We start from the raw sequence: 6,000 nt of genomic DNA on the forward strand, positions 1-6,000 counted from the left end.
GTAGCATTTTGACCCATTCCCAGCTCTACCACTCAGGGTAAATCTGGTAATGCACCAAAATCTACAAGTGACAGCATGGGAACTCCCACGCTCCACCCATGCAAAGCCTTCCTGGGGCAGAGTTACCGAAGGCAGCGACTTGCGCTGCCTTGAGTTACTCCAGATTTACCAAGCAAGGTGACATTCCATGACTTGTTAAATCGACTTTAGTGGATTGTTGCCCTTGTGTTCCCATGTGTGATGCAAGGGCATCACAACAATTTGATAAATCTGGCCATCTACTTTTTCTGGAGAAAATAATAACCAGTGTGATGTTCTTCTAGATTATATCCAATGTGGGTGGTAGATTTTGGATAACTGGATTAAGCCATCATAATGAATTACACCAAACTTGATAAAGCAGCAAGCAGTACAATTTGTATTTGTTTTACAACAGTCAAATACAATAGAAGTAACCCATTTGCTGATTTATTGAGCTTTGCCCTTTGTAACAGGTAGGGGCAAAAGGCTTCTGCCAAGATGGGCTCCATTGTCACAGATAATGGAGCTCCTGGTGGACACAATTTCATAAGTTAACAGGACCTTAGCTGGGGGAAAGTGCTACAGGTGACCAGGACACAGGGCAGAGCAGTGTCCTGTGCTTCTTGATCCCTGGAAATGAAAAGCACTCTGGTCCTACAGAGTCGATGACACTAGGTTAGGCATAATGTGGGGAAATGTTGTTTTTTATTGGAGACATTTACATGCCTAACCTGTACCAATGATAGTCGTGCCCTGAGCTAACCTATTTTCAATCTTAATACAACTTGACTACACAGCTCTGCCAACATATTCACAGATTTGACATTTTTGCAGGGGCAGCTCCTCCATTAGGGCGGAGGAGCATTGCTCCCGTCAGCAGTGGCAGCTGCAAAACCTTTAAAAGAAAACAATAATAAGCTTTGTTTATTTTTGTTTTCTTTTAAATGGGCGGGCAACAGGGGTAACGAGCAGTGAAGGGGAGTGCACAGCACTCACCCTCACTGCGCATGTATGTTTGGCCAGCTGTCTCGGGCCAGCCAAACACACAAGCTCCTAGTCAGCCTGGGAGCATCCTGGCTGGGCGCTCGCAGCCAATCCTGACACTGCTCTAAGCAGTGTCAGGATTGGCCGCAGGGCAGGCTGGGAGCCTGTGCCTGCAGCGAGGATACAGAGGAGTGGAGCGGCACATGGTGTTAAGGTGTTTTAAAAAATATATTTTTAATTTTATTTCAATTCCCACCTTCCCCACGCACCACCCCACCCTTTCTGCTTGCTGTGAGCCACTCCTGCATTTTTGCACAACTTTACATTTCATTTCATTAAGAACATCTGCCAGTACGATCAAAAAAATACCTAGATTTATCTTACCAATGGACTTCGTAAGACAGGACCTATAAACATCTGTTCTAACAAGTACTGACAATACCCAGCACAAAGGCAAGTTAAAATGGAAGAGGGACAGTAGAACTGTCCTTCTAGTACCTTTAAAATGTATCACATGGCTGGAAAAGCCTATTAAACCTCACACCAGTAGTTTAATTACTCATGGAATGCCCTGCTTCTCACCAAATAGACACCAGGGATACACATTGTACCAATGTTGCCTGCTCATGTGTGAATGCCTTTTCTCATTTCTTTTCTTTTTGTGCCATAAGCCTGAACTAAAACATGGATGGCGCTTAGAAATAAAAAAAGTTAAAATCACTGTAAACGTGTGCTTCAAATGTGTGAAACAAATTGTGCAAAGCTAGTGGGAGGTCATCATCCAAAATAGCTAAATAGAAAGTGGATTCTTGTTCAATGATTCCTCAAAGAAAATGAAGTAAAAAGGTTTAGAGCACAAGAGACTGTTAGGAATAGCTACAATCACAGGCATTGTGGCCTGCTGGAGCCAGAAGGCCACCATATCTGTGACTCCTCTTAAATAAAGCAGTTAAATGTTTAAATGCAGCCCATTTTTCCTAATGGATACATTCACAAAGGGGACGGGGTTCCTTGGTGACTCCTTCCCATTTGCGAATAGTTTTCCATCTCCTTTGAGGAAGTGGTAAAATGTTAATGTTTTACGATCGGATATCGTTGCCAAATATTCGTACATACCTTAAAGAATCAGTATCTGGAAAGGATGATTTTACACGCCACTTCAAAATTCTTATTGTGTATTGTTAGACGTGACATCCTTGGTGTGGTCTTCCCCCCAATCATTTCACCCATACTTTTTTCAGAAATTTGATTTGTTGGCATTAGGACTCTGTGCATTTTACCACTGCTACCAGTGCCAAAGTGCTTTTGCTCTCTCCTTAAAACATGGCACAATTGGCCTACAACTGATTTCCCCATTTAGTTTACTTGTAGGGCTCATGGTACACAGGAGATGTACATGAAATGCTACTATTGGGACTGCAGCACTCATTGTGCCACTCATTGCTGTAGCACTTTGAAACATGTCCCAGGCTTGCCATTGCAGCTGGTAGGGCTGCCAATTCGGCCTGGCAAATCAAACCTTTTGTCAGGCCTAAATCATTCTTTTTAATACATATGTGTCACACCTCTCGTGGGCCCTATAAAGCCCATAGGCCAGGATGCATTGTATTTAAAAGATAAGGAAGTTTTGCATGTCCTGGTAGTAACAAACTCCTAAAATCAATGTTCACTACTACAAGGTCTACCTCTCCCGTATGATCACATTGCATTACCTTATTACCTCTAATAAGTATTAACTTTTGATTAGAAGCAGGTAGAAATATCATGTTTAAGCACAAATCAATTATTTTTGAACAACCTTTTTAATGGTAAAGTTGAATTTTAAGTCACAATTCTGAAAATGCCACCTTTAGGAAGTTGGCATTTTTCTACCCTGACCATTTTTGTGCCTTCTGCTAGAATTCTAGGCCATTGGATTGTAAATGGCTCTGCTGTTGGGGTTTGAAACCGAACCTCAATTTGGGCTTTGTCAGTACAAAAATGCTATTTTGCAGTTGCAAAGACTCCAATTTTATAAACCCATACCCTTCTGACAGTAAAATAGCTTTATATAGAGGGCCATAATAACTAAACTACCACAGGAAGTCAGCTCAATGAGGTCTGAGAACAAAATTCTTCAACATGAATTAATGCTGATTAAACATGAAATAGGTTTTTTATTAAAGCCTGACAAGAAAGACAGTAGTCAGGTGCAGTTATTTGCAAAACCCAGGGATACTGACCCTTGCGTCTTGCTGCCTCCCATGAAACACTGCGGCCCATATTTATACTTTTTGACGCTAAACTGCGCTAACGCAGTTTAGCGTCAAAAAATTTTGCGCCGTCTAACGCCATTCTGAAGCGCCATGCGGGCGCCGTATTTATGGAATGGCGTTAGACGGCGCAAACAGACCGGCGCTGCCTGGTTTGCGTGGGAAAAAACCACGTAGACCAGACAGCGCTGGCGTAGGGGGAAAATGGCGTATGGGCGTCTTAAAATGGGGCAAGTCAGGTTACGTCGAAAAAATCGTCGTAACCCGACTTGCGCCATTTTTTTTCGACGCCCATCCCCCATCAACATGACTCCTATCATTGTAAAGATAGGAGTCATGCCCCCTTGCCCAATGGCCATGCCCAGGGGACTTCTGTCCCCTGGGCATGGTCATTGGGCATAGTGGCATGTAGGGGGGCACAAATCAGGCCCCCCTATGCCACAAAAAATAAAAAAAAAAATACTTACCTGAACTTACCTTAATGTCCTTGGGGTGGGTCCCTCCGTCCTTGGGTGTCCTCCTGGGGTGGCCAAGGGTGGCAGGGGGGGTCCCTGGGGGCAGGGGAGGAAACTCTGGGCTCATTTTGAGCCCACTTGTCCCTTAACGCCATGCCTGACCCAGGCGTTAAAAAGCGGCGCAAATGCGCCGTTTTTAGCCACGCCCACTCCCGGGCGTCTCTTTTGCCCGGGAGTATAAATACCACGTAAAGGCCTGGGAGTCATTTTTTAAGACGGGAACGCCTCCCTTGCATATCATTAACGCAAGGAAGGGGTTCACGCTAAAAAATGACGCACATTCCGGGAACTTTGGCGCTAGACGCCTCTAACGCCATAGTATAAATATGGCGTTAGTTGGCGTTAGTTTACCGTCGAATTTGCGTCGAAAAAAACGACGCAAATTCGGCGCAAACGGAGTATAAATACGGGCCTGCAAGTTTAATGTGAGGTTATCTTCTCAAATTTTTATATAATATCTTCAGCGCTGCCTGAACTTCTCAGCAAACAATGTGTAATGTGCCCTGATTTGATGGAGGTAGTAGAACCACCATTTTGGATCCACACCTGATACCATTACTTCTGATTCTTTATTTAAGATTTACCATAATTTCAGATTGCCATTATTTCAAATGCTAAAATAATTAGACACATAAGTGTATACCTTACAGATGTATGCATGTTTATATATGAAAAATACATACATAAATGTAGAGTTTGCACTTGAAAATTAAAAAATGAATTTGAAATTAATATAAAATAAAAACTTTAAGTATTAAGAAAATGTAATTAAACAATAAAAAGTACACACATTTCAAGTATTGTATAAGTCCTTACTAGGCTGAAATGATGCTTATCCCACCCTGAGGGGGTTGAGGGTTGCAAGTGTCCATGGGTGATGCATGGAATATGTGTATCAATAACTGAGTGATGTGTGTGCAGACGCATTATATTAACAAAAGCAAGCTTGATTGTAGCATCATGAGGATACAAAAGGGGTGTGTCAGGATCAAATGTGTTGATGAGATCATCATTGAATAAACACTGACCATCCACTGGGCTTCAGCCGTCAAACTAGCAGCTCATGTGAAATGTGAGATCAGTAGTTGGTCACTCAAATGCAGACTCTGAGTTCCGGTCTGTAGTTCGATATGGGTAACAGGAACGGGGCTGTAGAACAGAGTTCAGAGCTACATGTAAGACTTGTCACATAGCAATATTGTGCAACACACAACAGCCTACTACGATCTTGCACAGAATTTCTGGGGAATCACTCCCATAATGTTAAAGCATCTGAATGGGGGACTTTAGAATAGTACATTTGACAAGTTGGTTATTCACATCTGCATATGTGCCCTGTTGTTGCTCTAATGTGGCAAGGTGTTAAACATTGGAATGGGAAGAGAGACCATACCACTATCACCTGCACCATGTCAGATTTGGTAGACAGTTGATTCTATGTTAATGTTTCAGATATTTCATACATGCATGCAATCATCGTTACTATCATTAGCATGCTAGGATGGTGTGAAGTTATGAATGAAAATCTTTTTGATGTCATGATTGCCCATCAAGGATTATATAGACCATTACGAATTTATACTCATTCAAGACAACCTCACACATTTGCAAGTCTCATGATAGTCACGTAGCTCCATGGGATATATAGTTCTTTGTGCCTTTTTTCGGGTGTTAAATATTGAGATTTGCTCTCAGACATGAGGATCCTGCCCAAGTGGAGCCCACAATCTGAGCAACTCAATTCACTCTTATGCTCCTGAAGATATGAATGGTCAGGAGATTCAGAGCAGTGTGCCATTTTAAGCCCGCACACAGATGAAACAATGTCCCATTTCACATCTTTATAAGAACTAACACATAAAGGACTACAACCACATGCTTTTGATGTCCACCTTTCATGCACACGTTTTTCCCAGAGTATGGTTCCACTGGAAAACTGATGAGAAACATAACCAGGGTGCTACCCAGGGCCCCAGACATGTTTACACCTTGGCTCTCTCTCTTTTTCACCACAAAGAGTGACCTTGTGGCAGAAGGTCACTGTCTATGAATTCATTTGGCTGTCATCAAGGAAAAATGGTGCAATGAGAGGAGGGTGAAGGATCTGTTTCCACAACAGAGGTGGCAAACGCTCATCCCCATCAATGTTCATATACTCTCCACTATGTAGAAAAATAGTGGATGGACTTTTCCATCAATCATGACACACAGGAAGATACGTGACAGAG

The sequence above is a fragment of the Pleurodeles waltl genome, chromosome 5, assembly GCF_031143425.1.
Source record: "Pleurodeles waltl isolate 20211129_DDA chromosome 5, aPleWal1.hap1.20221129, whole genome shotgun sequence".
In the NCBI taxonomy this organism is placed as follows: Eukaryota; Metazoa; Chordata; class Amphibia; order Caudata; family Salamandridae; genus Pleurodeles; species Pleurodeles waltl.